Here is a 19,115-nt window from a genome sequence, read left to right on the forward strand (position 1 = left end):
GTGATCAGCGGCAAACAATCGCTTCCATGGAACTCCCCAGACAGCAGCCGCCGTCTGGCGCGTGCGACGTACCAGACGCTGACTTAACCGGCAGATAGAGCTTGTTAATTCAAACAATATCATTAATGACTAATATTTTCCACTGCAGGAGCGTGGAGCAGAGTGTGGCGAATCTGACCCGCCTCTCGACAAATCACCTTTTAATTTTTTTGTTCCATTCCGGTAATTGGCCGTCATTAATTCATCCCTTCGTAGGAAAGGGAACTCGGACAGAACACGGGACACAGAAATACCTTGAAATGACCTGGTCCGTTCGGGGCACGGAATTCGATCTTTCGAAAAAGTTTTAAGTACAACAAAGTGTTTTATTCTTCCAAATTCTGTGAAATTTAATGAGCCCATTTGGGTAAATAAACCGCACTTAAAGTAAAGGGTTGTTAAGTGACATGAATGCTGAATTTATTAATGATGTGCCAAGCTAGAAATATGCTTTTTACTCAGTATAATAAAATATACGAAACATAGTTTTGTCATTAGTGTTATTATAACAATGACCTTATCATTTCGTTAGGCGGCAGCTCATCTGTAGCAGCTCATGTTTTTTGATCTTCATCTAAACGATATTTTGTTGGTACTCTTCAGGTTCGGCAAGTATAGGGCCAGGTGTAACTTGTGTTTTACAGTGCCTGGGGCGTGGGTTTCCTTGCCCTAAAGTCATGTGCTTTAGGTGAACTGATGACTTGACCTTGTTCTCTTTGTGTGCGTGTGTCCCACTCAGCCTGTGTGGAGTTTGCATGTTCTCCCTGTGTCTGTGTGGATTTCTCCTGGGTGCTCTGGTTTCCTCCCACACTCCAAAGACATGCTGTTCAGGTTCACCCACAATGTGTGAGTGACAGAGAGAGTGCGTTCCACTGATGTATGGATGAGTGACCCAGTGTAAAGTAGTGTATCTAGCAGTGTAAGTCACCGCGGTGAATAAGGTGTGTGGGCTGATAACATTACGTAGAGTTCGTTGAAAGTCGCTTTGGAAAAAAGAATCTGCTAAATGAATAAATGTAAATGTGTGTCAGAGAGAGAGAGAGAGACAGATGTTTTGTCTAGGGCATCTTGCCTTTGCTTCAGGACTGGCTACTGATAAGTGTAAAGCTACTTAGACAAGCAGTATATAATAAAGGTGAATGGGTTTACTGAAGGAGTGGAGTTGACACTACTTTCTAGTTTTTATTACATTCGTACTCAATGTCCAGTTGCAACCAGTAGGTGTCGCTGTTTCGCAGCTTTGACAGTTAACTGTAAATCCTCACATGAGAAGTAGTCTAGAAAGCAAAGGTCTCCAAATATAGCTGTTGTATAAGTACAGTAAACTGTGGTGCATTATAGAAAAGGAATGTATGTTTCCGAACGACTACTCATGTAAGCAGTTTTCAGCGCTATACATGTAAACGATTTATTTGGGAAACTTACGACAAATATTCGTTTAAAGCAGATTAAAATTTCTTGTGTTCGTGTGAAACCCGTGCATTTTTGTTGGTTTTGCCGAAAAAGGTGAAGGCAACAGTTCAATCAGTCAGCATCCCTTGAGTTAAGACAACGGAGCGCTTACTGGCGCGTAACAAGGGCCTGCAAACAGGGATCTTTCTAAGTCGGTGCATCAAATACAAGAGGAATGGAACTAGAATGCAAATAGGTCTCCTCTGTGCTCCAGTGCTGCGGTAAACATGTTGTACTTGGTAAGTGAACGGAAAGACTTTTATTATTGCATCCCCCTTCTTGCCCAGTCCAGAGTTTTCTTGACTGGCAGTGCAGTAACAGAAGAATATGTATTCTATTTTAAAGATTATACATTATGGGGAAAAAAACTGAAATATGGCCACGGTGTGCTGATATGAAGAGTCGGATAAGTACTTTTTCTAAAAAATGCTTTAGAAAACTTTATTCGTTTAGGAACAAAATGCGCTCCCTGAAATATTTCCCTGTAGATTATTGGAAAAACAGTACAGCTTTCCCAAGTGCTGTCTGAAGCTCAGATTAATACTGTAATTCTGAATTCCGGCCGCGACATTTATTTCTCAGAAAATATACTTCGCACTGTCTGCACTGTAATCCAGCTCAGAATGGTATAATAAATAATCGACCAATCACACATATTTAGAGTGATTTTTTTTTTTTTTTTTTTTTTATTTGTGGGTGATAACATCAGTCCTCCCATCCATCTTTTCCTGTCTGGGCTATATATGTTCTGCCGGTCCATCGCTTTCTGGCTTTCCATCTGGACCTCTTGCCTGCCGAGCTCTGCGTTAGCACTTTTTTTAAAAAATTTCCTCTTATGTGTGTGCGTTTGTGTAATGTATTTATTCCTTCGTTTTATTGAGTTTTTAAATCCACTCAACGTCCCTCCACTCCATGCTCCGTCTACATCTTTACCCCGTTCCACACCCACGCCCCCCACGCCCAGACTATGCGTAGCTGTAATCCTCTATTTCTGTGGCTGCATCTGTACAGCACTCAGCAGATGGAGTTTATATTTAAACACATGTTCAAACAGGCAGGAACCTCGTGATACGCACAGATACGCACTGGCACGTGGGGCTGCGCTCGGACGAACCTTCGAGCCGAGCACGCGTTGGAGCGGCTGAACTCGCGTATGACGCGGCCTCGGCCTCGTGTGCCGTATGGCAAGGGGTACTCGCACGCCTCCCTTTGCTATAACAAATTGCACGCGAACTAGTCGACTCTCGCCTGCCTCTTGTGCCGTGTGGGAGCGGGTCGGAAATGGTTTTAGGTTTCTTTCGGCTAATTTGGTAATCAAACCGACGTAGTCTGGGGATCGAGTGCAAGGAGCCCCTTCTGGGGCTGCCTCTCAGGCGGTCCATTTGGCAAACATTCTCGACAGGCCCCGGCTGGCCCTCGGGTCCCCCTCCCCCGCCCCGGAGCACGTTAGGACGACCGCTGCTTAGGCTTGTCCGCCGCTCCCGTGCTTGCGGGCGTACTCACCTCGCGACCTCGCTGCGAAAACGTACCTTCAGGAGAGCGTCCGATCGTACGGGAGTGACCCTCGAAGCAGCGATGATCAGCGAAGTCTGCCGAAAGGTTAAGGCTGCGGTATGAGGTCGATGCGTCTTTGTCAGAAAACGAGTCTGTGGTTTGTCGGCGTAGCCGTCGGTGTGGCGCGAACGGGTCTGTCCTCCTTGTCCGCAACAAAACTGGCTTGCCGCCAAGATGATGGCACTTTTGGGGAGATGGCGTGCGCTCCGCGGGGGGTGCACCAGGCCTGCAGTCGCTTTATGGTAAGTCGGGAAGTGCCATACTCGTAAGTCTTACGGTCCACCTACAGGCCGAGGCGAGCGAGCGGAAGACGCGGGTTTGAACGTCTTCAAGAGTCCATCCGGGACTCCGTTAACAGCTCGTGTTCCCCGAGAGGCGACGAAAACCTTCCCGCGCTCGTTTCTCCTCTAAGCCTTTCGTCAGCACGCGCTCCACGCGTTACACGAGAAGCGATGCGTTATAAAAGTCCGGAGAGCCCCGGGTGACGCTGCGGCCTGGAAAAGTGGCACCGAGGCGAACGCGAGCCGAAGCTTTTACGCTAATGATATGTGACCAGACGGAGACTTCGATGAAATCTGTCCATCGAGAGCTACTTTAACACGCTGAGATTTGTATAGAAAGAGGATTGACGAGCGTCCCCATTCGGCCTGGGTGCCGCTCGCTGTCTCGAGCTCTTCCCCGCGTATCGCTTCGCTTGCCGTATAAAAAAACACGCGGCGTGCGGCCGCCCGGAATACCCCGTCGCGGAGGGGCGGAGCGGAAGGTGTCGATACGCCGTTTTGTAACGAGTTGACTTTTTAAGAGCGCTGGTCCTGCTCCTTTCATTCCAACAGAGATAATTCATAAAAGCGTCGCTGTCCGCGATATTCACGGACAAGCGGTACCGAACGCTGGCGCCCAGAAATACCTCTTTTTAGAAGAGATTAAACGGAAGAAGAGATAGAAGAAGATAAAAAAGCAAACGGGGGGATTGGGGATTTGTGCTAAAAGCAGTCGGTCGGCGGAGCGGAGAGAGACGCGTCGGTGTCGGGGGGTACGATATAATCCCGCTGCGGCATCTGGACAAGTCTGGAAGGGGCCTAACAGGCATCCACAAGCCAGCCCCTCTCAGACTCGCAGGGCTCATTTAAAGGCGCTTGCGTCGGCTCCGTCTCGGAACTGCCCTTCAAGAGCGGTTGGGCCCTTTTTTTTTATCAGTTTAGAAAGGAGACGCTGGTCCACACGCGTTCCCCCGATCTCGCTTTTCCTCGTGTTGCGGAAGGTGAAAAAGGCAAAATGTTCATCGCCGCTAGGTCACACGTTTTCCACGAGGTCGAGCCCCGCATACTACTAGTTTTATTCCGCAGTTTGAAAACCGACTCGCAAATTGCTTGACTTTGGGAGCTTTTCTCGATGTTCACACACATGCAGGGTAAACCACTTGGACTTAATAAATGGCTCATCGGTATAACGTAAACGGGAGTTTTTTCGAGCTTCTCCAGAAGGACACTTGTGCGCATGTGAAGAGTCCTCGTAAAAGTGAAAGGAGGAGCCCGAGTTCGGGTTCAAAGTGACCGAGAGACGTCGAGGCGCAGGGAGCTGCTTTGAGTGGACTCTGGCCGAGGAGGCAGGGCGGTCAGTGCGGATCGGGACTACCGGTCACCTTCCTTTAGGGAACGACGGTTGCACCCGTGACGGCGATGCTGCAGCGAGGGGCTGGAGCGAGTCTTCAAGAGCAGTGCGCCCAGGAGGTATGGCGAGGGAATCCCGGAGCTGGTCCTGCTGTAGACGCGGGAGCGCTAGGCCCTGAGCCACGCCCCCTTCCTTGGAACCCAGGACACGCCGCCACCATGGCCCTACAGCCTTTTCCGCTGCAGCACACGACAGCCTAACCCTAACCCCAACCCTAACCCCGACACCATCGCCCATTTCCCTGGATGCCATAGTTGTGCAAGTGGAATGGGGTTCTTCTGGCACTGTGCTGTCCATCCCACCATCCAGCTCCTCCTGTGCCTGTTTTACCCCACTCCCATGTTCTGGCCCTCTCCTGTGCAATAGCCATCGCTTGGCCCTCTAGGAACAGCTGTTGCCTTTCCACGTCATGTCAAACAGCGGAGGATCCCTCACATTGCAGCTGCACGTGGACTGTTTGGCTGTCTCAGCCGCTGACTGGTATTTAAACGTACCGACTCCAGACACACACACACACACACTCGCATTCTTTCTCCTCTTGTCTCATTACTCCAATTTATGTTATCACTTTGTTTAGCAACTTAAAATGACCCATCTCCTCAATCTGAGCCTCTCCTTCTTTTGCCCGTTCTCTGATTCCTTTTCCAGCTGTGGCCTTTAATCCCTACTCGTGCGTTATTCGTTGGAGCTCACGTTAATTTACTGAGCCATTGTTATTTCAAAAATCCGTCGAGAGCTGATATACGGTACGTCTCCGACGAGGCCGGAAGGAAAGATGCACACTCGGGCCGTATATACCTACAAATTTTGTCTATATAAACGCCGAGACGTGCTCACGCGTGCACGCGTGGGCGGACTCAGGCACACATACACGCGTGAACATTTCACCGTGGTATCATGTGCCATGTACGCAAGCATACGTGTGCTATGTTCAAACATTATTAGCCAGCAAACGGGCATTTATGAGCGGTTCACACTCACACGCACACACACACAGACGGGTTGACAACGAGGCCCAGTGAGCAGAGGAGTGGAACAGAGGAGCTTGTGTGACCCTGCAACGGGCGGTGGGCTGGCACTGCAGGCAGCGGCCCATTGTGTCCCATTGGTGAGCGCCGTGCTGCTCCGATGGGCTCATTGTTCCAGCACTCAGAAGGCTTGTGCTTTCTGGCCATTCCCATAAAGCATCCAGTGAGTGCGGCGGAGGGCAGGGTGGATGGAGGAGAACAAGGGGTTGCAGGGAAGGGGGGGAATGCGAGATTCCAGCCACTAATGCACCCATCCCAACCGGGGTGCCTCCTGCCCCAGGCTGAGGATCACCTCCCCAAAACTGGCCCCACGACTCATGCAACGCTGCGGCGACACTCTCCTAGAGCACCTCCAGTAATGCGTCTCTAGAGCCGCAATGGTGCCGGACAAGGTTGCGTTAAACCCACCGTCCGGCTTCGTCCGTGCGGATCGCAGCCAAAAATTTTTTGCCCTTCGCCGAAAGTAAAAACGTGCTATAACCGGAAATCGCCGTTCCTTTGATGTCTGAAAATACGCGTGCATTTTCAAGCGTTCCAAATATTTGGCACGAACGTTTTCGCAAAAGGATTACAAAGGCGCGACGCGTAAAACGTCGGAGGCGTTCCGCTGCTGTAAACGTTTCGACGGGTCGGTGACACAAAAAGTTGGATTAAGGGGGGGTTGGCCAGCATATGAAATCTAGTTCACGCAGGCTGGCATTTGGGGCAGAAACGATATCGCGCTGACTGAAAGTGTGCCCTTTGAGACCGAAGTGGACTTTGCCCGCGGACACGCAACACAATAAATTTGATCGAGATAAACGAAATCCGTTTTCTCGAAAGGGCTCTTATCGCTCGCGGTACAATGCGCAGACGCACCCCCGGAACCTCAGCGCTCACGGCCGCACGTAGACGCCTGCTCGCGTGTCGCGCGGGAGACCCGATGACACCGAGTACGGGCGCTCTCGTGCGCGTCCCGAGTTATCTCGGCGTTCGCGCGGAGGTTCGCGCCCCTGTCGGTCCTCGGCTCGGCCGTACCCGCCGACCCGGACCGAGGGAATCCGGCGATGACTTGGTTTGGTCCCGGTGAACTCCGAGAGGCTCGGGCCAGCGTGTCAGACGCCGGTCCGTCGCTATTAATTCTGTCAGGGACGTCGGTTAAACGGTCTTCCGGGGCCGTTCCCCCCGGCTGAGTGACCGGGACTTCTCGGCAGGGCTTAGCGTGTCTCTAAGTCTGGCCTCTGGCTCTTTGAACTGGGTCAGCTGGTGTGCCCTCAGCGTGGCCTGTCTTCGCTCTCTTAGCACTCATTAATCTTGTGCGCATATGCTGTCCTCCGCCGAGGCTTCCTTGGCCCCGCGACCCGGCCCGCCGGGACGCGTGCGAGTCGGCCAAGTCCGGATCCCTCCGCGGGGGCCGAGCGCGGAGAAGTCTTCCCCCCCACCCGGCCCTGCCGGCGATGACACGCGGAGAGGAGCGCGGCCCGCGGCCCGCGGCCCACGCCCTGTAGGTAGGGCCCATGACTGTCCTGGCATCCTCGCCAAGCAGATGTCCCGTTTCACAGGGCGGTGCTCTCCGGTTGCCAAGTTTTACATGTAATTGCTGGGAGGGCAGGGACACCGGGGTGAAGGAGCCCAGTGTTACGGGGACACAGTGTAGTAGCACAAAGCCCATTACTGGCACCGAGTACAGCTGTAATCAGAGGTTAAGCCCTGGGTCAGTGTGTTAAACCAGCCATGGTTTCCCTCCAAGGGAACCTATTAGCGACTACAGGGATCTCTCCAGTCATCGAGTGGCTTTGCGCTCTGCTGCCGCTGCGCTTGCCAAAGATCCCCGCGCACAGTCTCGGCCGAAAGTCCAAACGGCGTGATGACGGATGCTGCCGGGCCTTCTCCAATTATGGGTCCAGGAGCTTAATTACGCGATTGCTTTTACTGCACGGGTAGTGTGAGCCTAGAGGGGTGAGGGGAAGTAATATGATCCCTAGGTCCTTATAACACTGGATTTATTTTGGAGCGTCTCGAAATGGCTCGCCGTCCCCGAGCAGAACGGCACAGCTGGGATGAGCGAAGGGGGGAGCAGGGGGGAGAACGTGGACGGAGCGAGGGATCCCATTTGAATGGGATGGAAGAGGACCCGAGGAATACGAGGCAGACGGATGAACTAAAATTTACTAGCAAAGGCAAAAAAAAACTTTTTATTTTGTGAGAAAAACACACAGAGAGGCAGAGCAGGAGTGGCGGAAAGAGAGAGGCCAAGAGAGGTAGGCAGAGTACAACTCGGAACCACATGGTCCAACCGCACGCAGAAAGACTGCAATTAGAATTTTCCCAGAATAGCGGGAAAACGGAGCCGGGGGGGGGTGGGGGGTGGCGGGGGGGAGTCGCGTAACATGTTTAACGGCGCGCGACACGCACAGCGACGACACTCGCCCAGGGACACGCGGGAAACACATGTGGATTCCGCAGGCCGGCGCAAACCGACACGCGTCGGGTTCCATACAAGCAGAAGGACCCCCGCCGGCCAGACCGCAGCGTAAAATCACATCCGCTCGGAGTGAAAAACGTGGCCGCCTTCGGCCGGACGGCAGGCCCTGATCCGCAGAGAGGAGTAAACAGCGCAGTGTTTTCCTCTCACCGTTTGTCGTGATGTATGCTTCACGGTTAATTATACTTTGCTTAAATGGGGGTGGGGGACGTGTGAGCGTCTGTGTTATATTTTCCTTTATCCAGGCAAGTCTGAGCTGTGCTTATCGCACGCGAACGTGGAAATCTGCACTCGAGCCTTCCCACGCCCAGGGAGCTTGAGCGCTCGGTCGGACTCGACCTTCTTTTCCCCGTACCAGCCTTCGGCGTTTCGTCTCCTCTCCTCCGCTGTCTTTTCCCAAAACGCTTTTTTGACCGTGTGATGTTCGCTTGTGTGTCGGTCTCTGATTTTTTTCACGTCTCCTTGTAATTTTATCGCCGTTGTGTGTCGTCATGGGTGCTGTGTAGAAATGCACAATAAATAGGAATATGCGACACGCAACTAAAATGCACTCGTCTCTATTCACTATATTTGGTTTCCTTCGACCGGAACCGGGAGTAGATCGGGTAATATCTTAATTGGATCAATAAGTTGCTTGATTAATTGCTCCCCAATTACAGCTCACCGTTTATCTGTCAGTTGCTGCTCAGTTCAGGAGTCAAGAGGACCAGTGTCCCAGGTCCTAAAGTTCACAGTATTTTCACCATCCTTGCTTTGGCTTTCGCTGTGCATCACACAGTCACTGAGAGAGTTAAACCTGCTGTGAGCTCAGATGTACAGTATACAGTACTGTGCAAAAGCTTTAGGCGCTTAGGGGAAAAAGCCGTAAAGTGAGGATGCTTCCAAAAATAATGCTCTTAATTAATTAACTTCCTACAAAGCTTAGTAACTATCCATCATCAACAACCGCTTGAGTGGCAGGTTTGGACGGCTCCTGCTCTCTGGCGGGTCTAGGGTTCGAGTCCCGCTCGGGGTGTCTTGCGATGGACTGGTGTCTCATCCTGTGTGTGTCCCCTCCCCCTCCAGTCTTACACCCTGTGTTGCTGGGTTAGGCTCTGGTTTGCCACTGCCCAACTTGGGATAAGTGGTTTCAGACTGTGTGTGTGTGTACTTTCTTTCTTTAATGACATAGAAAACCCTTACTGTAATACTGTAACTTTTTGCTAAAGGAATGCTTGGAAATCTAAAATATGCTCTTTCCCATTGACTCTAATGCAGAAGACACTAAATAACCATCTTAAGCTAATATTTTTGTGAAACATCTAAGTGCGTAAGACTTTTGCACAGCACTGAATCACACACACACACACACACACAGTCTGAAGCCGCTTATCCCGAGTGCGGTCGCGGCGAGCCAGAGCCTAACCCGGCAACACAGGGCACAGGGCTGAAGGGGGAGGGGACACACCCAGGACGGGACGCCAGGCCATCGCAAGGCACCCCAGGCGGGACTCAAACCCCAGACCCGGCAGAGAACGGGACCCAGCCAAACCCGCTGCGCCGCTGTGCCTCCCCAGCACTGAATCCATATTGTGAGTAAAGAGTTGCAGTGCACAAGGGTTTGTCCCGAGTTCACCTGCAACGCCGGCACTTTGTGTGTTTCTTTGGGTTGGAACCACCGACCCTGAAAACACCTTATTGAGAAACAGGTTTATTTTAAGCACTTGGGACAGAAGTGTTAGTCATTTATGTTGAAAGCTCAAGTTTGCATCTTTAATCACCATGTGTCTGGCAATTGTTGCGGGTCTAGGCCAATATGATGCCTGATAATTTGCGTCATATTTTTGAAGGAATACAATATTGTGGGGAACATTTAGTAAATATTCACAATTGATCAAAGCCCTTTTTCTGCCATTCGCCACGCCGCGAAGCGGGGGTGCTTATAGCCTCGGCCACCCGTCGCTCAGCGTGGAGCGCGGGCGCACGGAGAGCACGTGACGCAACCCCACTCTGGGGTCATGGGTGGGAATGCTTTGCTCCAGCTGTGTGTGGGTGTGTGCAGGAAGCGAGGCGTCGGGAGCAGCCTCCGGGGAGGCCCGCACACCCGTCCGAGAGGGCCGCTCGCGGAGGCCGCAGCCGATGATGATGCATCCCGCGGAACACACCCATGCTAATGGGAGATGAGCCGGCTTACGGTTCGCATCTCGTTCAAGGCGGTATTTCACAGTTAGACATAAGCAGGGGGAGCCTGATGGGTGGAATGACTTAATGAACGAGAAGGCGGAGAACAGCAACGTGCGATAACAAAGGGACGGGAACGCGGGCAAGACACGCTGGTGGATTGAAGAGAAGGGTTCCGTGAGCTGTAACGGGCTCTTCTTACTCCGTCGACCCAACTAGCGGTCGAAGCCCCGAAGGCACTCGGGCACTTGCTCACAGACACTACGCCCACGCACGCACGTACACAAGCATGCTTTTATCGGCGCACGTCGGCGATGAGCGCATAGGCGATCAAAGTGTATGGGGAAGGTTTGTGTGTGTGTGTGTGTGTGTGCGCGACTGCTTTTATGAGCGCATTGATTTATAGCAGCAAGGCCCGAACACAGAGGAGGGAAAGCTTTGAGTGGCTCTGTGCGATTAAAGGCCAAACATTAACGATCGGGATCGGCGCTCATCGTCGCCGTATGGAGCCAGCCGGCTGCTTTCGGGTGTCATCCCGGGGAAGCTCGTCCCAGGGAGCGACGGCAGAATCTCGACAGCCCCGTGGCTTCGTGGCCGACGATCCGGGCGCCGCCGTCGCCCACCTGCACGTGTTTGCGGAAGCGGGATCTCCTCCCTCGCGGGCCATGTAGGCACCCCTTTGTTCTCCAGCTTTGTTTTTCGCCATTTCCAGGATCCGTTTTCACCTACATGCGCATAATCCCTCCGCAGACAGTCAGCAGCTCCGCAATGACATGGCCAGTGAGCGTGCGTCCGGGGGGAGGTGCGTGACTCATCATACGCCTGTTCTGCTGCACAATAGACACACTCTTGCCCAGAGGTTGACCCCACCCGCCGTCCATCCAAGAGCCATGTTCGCCGACTCCCCTCCCCCAAACCGCCACCTGTCCCGGGGATAAACCCGCCTCCGTCCCCTGCCCTCGGTAACACGATGAGAAATCGATACCGTGCAATTTGGGAGAGCGCGGGTTTGGAGGAGCTTACAGGTTCGTGACTTTGCATCGCTGTTTTTGTGGGGACTTCCTTCGATTCCCGTGACAGCTTAATTCGGTGCTCCTGATGCCAGTCAAACAGAGCAGCGCACAGCGAGAAATGATACATAAGCAATTTTGGCAAATTCTATTTTTGCAGTAAAACACTGTTTTATTTAATATATATATATCTCCACCATAATAATTTTCTGCGTGTCCCCGCATCGCCCTCTCATCAGGAGCTGCTGGTTTGAATGGTAAACCGAGTACACATTCATGAAGAACCCTGGGATTCTGTCGCACACACAAGCCCGCCCACGCTCACACTTACCGAAAGACGCGAGATACTGTATCGCCGCACGAATAAACACACGCTCGGTTTGAACGCAATGGCGGATGTTCTCACGTTCACTTAGAGAGTAACACCCGCATGGGTTAGGATGTACGCTGACATACAAGCGCATGAAGAAAAAGGTTTTCAAAGGCACATTGGCTCGCGAGTAAGATGGATTTACACATGTATGCACACACACACGTGCGTACAGGGGGTGTATGGTACTGCACAGATATTGACTCTAAAGGAGATGCTTTTATGGGGGGGTGGTGTGGTGGTGTGGTGGTGTGGTGTGGTGGTGTGGTGGTGCGGCGGGCTTGGCCGGGTCCCGCTCTCTGGCGGGTCTGGGGTTCGAGTCCCGCTTGGGGTGCCTTGCGATGGACTGGCGTCCCGTCCTGGGTGTGTCCCCTCCCCCTCCAGCCTCACACGCTGCGTTGCCGGGTTAGGCTCCGGTTCGCCGCGACTCCACATTGGACAAGTGGTTTCAGCACGTGCGTGCGAGATATGCTTTTATTCCGAGACAAATTGACACCGGGACCTACACATGGGGCACACGCTATCACATGGATGCGTTCAAGTGTAAATTTATAAGAGGAAAATACACGCACACACACACACACACACACACACACACACAGACAAAGCCAGCGTCACCTTCATAAAGTAAATGTCAGCCCATCTGGAATCATTAAGATGTTCTTTACGAATGGAGTTTCGGAGCCAGAGGAACAAGGAAAGGGGTGAGAAGGGGGCGCCTGGGGAGTGAAGATTAATGGTCCCCTCATCCAGAGGGTCCTGCTGTCTAAAGCACAAAAGAAGCAGGGCGGAAGGTTCTGGGCCGAGCTCGCGGAGCCGACTGAACGCTGCACGTACTCTGTGAATGCGCACGGAGGAGAGAGTAAAGGAAGGAAGGGAAAGAGAGTGCGCGCAGAGGGCGACCGTTACCCCGATGCCTTTATTACATCCGGTGGGGGAGGCCGCTCTCCTTTCGCCCACGCTGGCCAAGGGGCATGTAAAACACAAGGAGGCACCTAGTTAAGCGACCTTACGACGCACGCCTGCTTTCCCCCATTTACCCCGAGCTCGTACCGGCGCCGGACGCACGGCCGCCATTGTGCGACAAAAGGGGCCACCTGTATGCTAATGGAAGAGGGGCCCATTCTGTAGCCAGAAAGCGAGCAGCTTGTCGGAGTGTGCCGCCGGGGAGGGGAGCAGAAAAGAAAGGGGTGCGGGAGGCAGAGCCGGGGGCCGTTAAATAGACTCCCCTCTATGGTTCGTGCCAGAGTTAGTAGAGGAGAGACCTGTTAAAGCCCACCTCTCTGTATCACATGTCTCTACGCTGGCAGTGCTGGACCACACACGTTAACACACTTGCTTTCCTGGCCACTTTTCCACTCGCCGCAGATCCACGCTCGTATCTGCCGTCGTCCGTCACGTTCGAAGCGCTAACGGGACTTAGGCGGGCAGCGGCGATCCGGTGAGGCCCGGCTGCAGTCAAGAAGAACAGCGGAGCGGAGACGGGAAATCTAAGGCTCGCAAAGACGTCTTCGAGCAACGCTTTTTATTCCAAGGCAGCCGAGCGAGGCGGCGGCTAGACAGACGGTCGCCACGTGTCCGGAGCATCGCCGCAGAGCGGTTGCCTAACCCTAACCCTAAGGTGCCCGTTTCACGCGGCGTGTGAAAACATGATTCCTCCGGTCAAAAGCACAGCGATCGCAAACTTTTTGCACAGTCCGGTTACGGCCGCAGACGAAATGCCAGCGTGAACTTAACGGTGGCTCCCTGACGACCCAAATCTGAGCGCATTCCAGATTCCTCGCCGAAAGATCAACTTTAATCTGGTCTCGGCATCTTCGGATAAGACAGCGATAGCAGCGTTTGAGGTAACACGTGACACGTGTCCTGTGCCGCACAAGAACGGGCCGCGTTGCCGACAGCGGTACAGCAGGGAGACACGATTTATTGGTACGTTCAAGTGAAACCGCTCCGCTCAGACTTTACGCGGCTCTTGTGTCGCCGAACTCTTGCGGGACTCATCGCGTTTACAGGACGGCGCCGGTAATGACACGCACACTTGTTACATTACTCTCCCACTGGTAAAATAATGTAAGTAATAAAAAAAAAACGTGCCGTATTTTTGCACGTGCTGCGGCGCTGAACCCTTCGCAGTGCCTGGCGTCTATTCCAGAAGCAGAGCGCTTTACCGGAGCGCTGCGCGTCCACGCCGTCGTCTGCTGGCCTCTCCTGCACCGAGGATGTTACGTTTTTCGAGTTCTTCTCTTTTAACGAGGTTTTGCGTGAGTAATTCAGCGATCCAAGGAACGGACTTTGGGTGACACCTGTCACCTCCCCGTTGACCCAAGAGGCCTTTTTTTGCAAGAACGCAGGACTAGAGCACGGTCCGGGGTGGGGGGGGGGGGAGGCTCGATGAAGTCACGCAGGTGGTGGGCACCCGAGCTTCACAACCTGGGGGGGGTCTCTGGGTAACTGAGGGTTTAAATAGGCAACTGGAAGCCACGGCAACTGCTCGCTCGCTTTCTTGGCCGTGTCAGGGTCGCTGTGGTCGGGCGCCTGTCCTGGAAACACAGGGTACTAGGCTATACGTGACGCCAGTCCCTCACAAGGTAGCCCCCCACACACACACACACACACACACACTAGAGGCATTTTAGAGCTTCCGATCGACCGGAAACCCATGTCTGTGGGAATAAACCCACAGTAAGACAGAGAGAACGTACAAACCCCACCCACACAGGCTGAGCCAGATTCAAACCTACACCTAAAACGGCACACAAGTGCAGTGAGACAGTACTACTGTACTACCCCACTGCGCCGCCGTGCCTTTCCATATATGTAGCGAATACTTCCAGATATATTATGGTGATGCACTGAATTAATAATGTTGTTTTGTATCGGTTTTATTTTGCAGGGAAAATGTTCAGCCTTGGGGGTGCGGTGGCGCAGTGGGTTGGACCACAGTCCTGCTCTCCCGTGGGTCTGGGGTTCGAGTCCCGCTTGGGGTGCCTTGCGACGGACTGGCATCCCGTCCTGGGTGTGTCCCCTCCCCCTCTGGCCTTACGCCCTGTGTCACCGGGTAGGCTCCGGTTCCCCGCGACCCTGTATGGGACAAGCGGTTCTGAAAATGTGTGTGTGTGTGTGTTCAGCCTTTGTAGTTCTAAAATATGACTTGCTTACAGAACTTCGCTGACATGACTTTTTAAACTTTAACGAAGCATCACCATAAGAATATTTTTTCAATATCTCAATAAAAATCTATTCCCTGTGTACTTTATCATTATAGTGTTGTGTGTTTCATTGGTAGTGTTTCTACAGTGTCAGTTTACAATTATAGTATGTGTGTTTGTGGGTTTTTATTGGTACACTAGAGGGGGCGTGGTGGTGCAGCGGGTTTGGTCAGGTCCTGCTCTCTGGCGGGTCTGGGGTTCGAGTCCCGCTTGGGGTGCCTTGTGACGGACTGGCATCCCGTCCTGGGTGTGTCCCCTTCCCCCCCTGCACCCTGTGTTGCCGAGTTAGGCTCCGGCTCGGGACAACCGGTTTCTGTGTGTGTGTGTGTGTGTTTGTACAGTTCCTGGGTAGTGCTGGTTTCACCAGGAGCCATAACTAAAATAGAAATATTCCAGCACCGTGATACAGAACAACACAACTTGACTAGTTATTGACAAATTGATTTTTTTTTTGTCTGTTAACTTTAATGCTGGCAATGTCTTAGTAGTTTTCATCAGTGCTGACTATTAAGACTATTCTTATTATCCCATAAGAAATATTGATATTGCCATAACTAGTTTTATGAGTACATTACACAGCTATCACTATATTTTTATAATGACCGCTCTCATTTCTGGCTTTAACCATGTTAAAATATAACGTCTTTATTACAAACGGCTTCTTTGATTTCTGTGCAGACTTTACATGAAGTTCTAAGAATAGTTATAACTACACATTCATTATTATTATTAATAATTCTTAATTCTCATTCTTGGAGAATAATTTCCAAAGGAAACATAATAAAAGATAATTTCCAAAGAAAAGATAGGTGGATGATGGTAAAGGTGGGGTTGAGGTGTTTAGGGTTCAGGTTTGGGGGCTATTAATACACAGCGTCGATGAGCTGGAGCCACACATGAGCGCTGGGGGTGACAGAAGGCCAGACTGGAGAGGGAAGTCACTCCTCTTGCTTGCTGTGCCCCAGGCTGAGCCCTACCCACCTCTCTCTCTCTCGGTTTCTCTCTCAACCTTTCTGTTTACGTCTGTTTATGCGTCTCCTTCTCTCCGGCTCTTTCCATTCCGTGTTCTGTTTTCTTGCTATTTATGGCCTTTCTTTTGTGCGCACTCTTTCTGCATCTCTCCGTTTGGTCACACTTACATCACTCCCATTCCGCTTCCATCCTTCCATCCTTCCATCCTTCCATCTCACTCCCTTTTCCCTCTCTTCCCCTCACTTGTCATTTAACCTCTACTATATCTTTCTTTTGCTATGTAATTTCTTTTCTGGCTGTCATCTTTTGGTTGGTTTTTGATTCGCTCTCTCTTCTCTCCCGTTGATTGCATCACTGTTCTCTTTTCTGCTCAAAATTTCCCCCACTTCTTGTGTAATTCTTTAGTTGTGGTGATTTAACCCTCCTTTTCCCTCTTCTCTTTTCACTGAACACTCCTTCTGTTTATTTTTCCCCTTTGGGGATTAAGAACACATGAAAGGGAGGTGCTGTGCTGTCACAGAAATGTGTCACTGAAGCTACTTTGCATGATGGAATTATCTCGACACCCCCTAAGCTTTCACATGTATTGGTTACCGTCACAATGGTGTAGAGTGGGTGGCCGATACTGTACTCATCCTCCACCTAGACGTACTGCACATGGGCTTCAACTTGTCTTCCCCTCCTTCTTTCCGCTTCTTACCATCTTTTTCGCCTGCTTTTCTTTCTGCTTCTCCCTTCCGCTCTGTTTTAGGGTTAGAGTTAGGGTTGGGGTTAGGGTCAGGGCTAGAGTTAGAGTTACGGTTAGGGTTAGAGTTAGAGTTAGGGTTAGGGTTAGGGTCAGGGTTAGAGTTAGGGTTAGAGTTAGGGTTGGGGTTAGGGTCAGGGCTAGAGTTAGAGTTACGGTTAGGGTTAGAGTTAGAGTTAGGGTTAGAGTTAGGGTTAGAGTTACGGTTAGGGTTAGAGTTAGGATTAGGGTTATAGTTAGGGTTAGGGTTAGAGTTAGGGTTGGGGTTAGGGTCAGGGCTAGAGTTAGAGTTACGGTTAGGGTTAGAGTTAGAGTTAGGGTTAGGGTTAGGGTTAGGGTCAGGGTTAGAGTTATGGTTAGAGTTATGGTTAGGGTTAGAGTTAGGGTTAGAGTTAGGGTCAGGGCTAGAGTTAGAGTTACGGTTAGGGTTAGAGTTAGAGTTAGAGTTAGGGTTAGAGTTAGGGTTAGAGTTACGGTTAGGGTTAGAGTTAGGATTAGGGTTATAGTTAGGGTTAGGGTTAGGGTCAGGGTTAGAGTTAGAGTTGGGATTAGGATTAGCGTCCTTTGGCTCTCCATCCTGGGTTCCACCACACCTCTGTCTCTCTGCCCTCTGACTCAACACAACCCCAGCAACTCTGATGAGTCTGAGTCTCACAGCTCGAAATTCCATTACGTGCAATTAGCTGGCATCGTAATTACAGCTAGCTAATGGCACACAGGTGCGCTGCTTAAGTGTGCTATGAGCGCTTGTGGTTGGTTAGAGGGAAAGGATGTGCAGAGAGAGGGAGGATATTGCCAGGGTTGTTTTCTTGTTGTTGCCATTACATTTATTACTTAATTTCTGTCAGTGCTGTAAGTGCCAAACAGCATATGACTAATTATTCCACGTAGGGGAGTTTTCACTGCCAATATTCAGAAAAATATTGAAAATGTTCTTTATACGAGCAGTGAGAGACATTACTTTTAATAATGCATTTTTTAATATAATTACATCTCTTGGGTTATTTTTCCTGTAGCAACTTTCTTCAAATTACTGCTCTGCTTCTTCTGCCCTGTTTACGACACCGGAATGACCTCTGTGTGCCTCTTTCATTCCCCTTCATTTTGCAGCGGAGAGGTACCAATCACGGTCCAGATCTGCGGTGTGCACTCCTGCCTGTGAATATCTTAGGAAGTTGGACAGCTGGAGCATCAGAAGGGATGGTTTGGCCAGCATTCAGGAGATAGTGTGTGGAATTCCACATCATTAGGGAATAGCGGTCCTGGCGGTGTTACCGAGCGCTGTCTGTCCTTATTGGGCATTGTGGAGGCTGGAAGCGTGCCCATTCATGATCCTGGAGAAGCAAGTTTTTTATGTTAATTGGTGAGTGTGCCAGTTGCATTGTCCACAGATCATTGCATTGTCCTCGCTGTGAATTTATCCATTGCATAAAAACTGGTGCACATGGAGTTTAAAGGCTGGGCCTTACTCTACGACTGGAGTGGATATAGTGAGAGCTGGAAAAACAATGAAATACATATTTGCTTATTATTCACATATATGATATATATGATAATCCAAAAAAAAAACAAGTGCTTTTCCACCTACGTGTGAATACTGTAAGTACTCATATATACTCATCCCTTAAATACTCCCTTGCCTATACTCAACCGTACAGGGTCCCAAACTACTGAAAAACATTGCAATGGTTTATGGAAATACATACCCTTATTTCATATAACGGGGTTATTATTTTGCACAGTGACAGTTTTACCCGTTACACAGTGTTTTTATTTATTCTGAGCAACAACATCACACTTGTGTCAGATGTTATGGGACTAAGAAATATACCTGATGTCTCAAAACCCAAAACTTGTTTGTCCCTTAGTGGTGTCAATCTGGCTATTTTCTGTCTTATTCTAGTGTAAGAACCTCAACATTATCTGGAAAACAATGAGCGAAATTCTGCAAATAGGGTTTGAATGGTGGTGGCTGGACTCCTCTTTCAACATACTGGACAGAGACAGATATTTGTTCATGTTCATGTTTATTAACACACTCCCACTTCTTCCATGACAAAACCAACTGCATACATCCTACTCACATTTCTTCATTTAGCTGACACTTTTCTCCAAAGTGACTAACTTACAATTATTTACCCATTTATACAGCTAGGTAATGTTTTACTAGAGCAATTTAGGGTAAATACCTTGCTCAAGGGTACTACAGCCAGAGGCGTGAATTGAACGTGTGACCTTTTGATAAAAAAGGTATCTGCACTAGCCACTACACTACCAGCTGTCTAAGTTGTACTGCCTATCTGTCTTATTGACAGTCTCAACCTTCCACAACCATCAATTAAGGTAAACACAAATCACAGCTTCAACAGTAGATTTAATACTGTTGTTACTGTTTGAATAATTATTTGTATACTATTATTAGTAGTATTTGTATCAGTATG

This window comes from Scleropages formosus, chromosome 18, assembly GCF_900964775.1.
Source record: "Scleropages formosus chromosome 18, fSclFor1.1, whole genome shotgun sequence".
NCBI lineage: Eukaryota > Metazoa > Chordata > Actinopteri > Osteoglossiformes > Osteoglossidae > Scleropages > Scleropages formosus.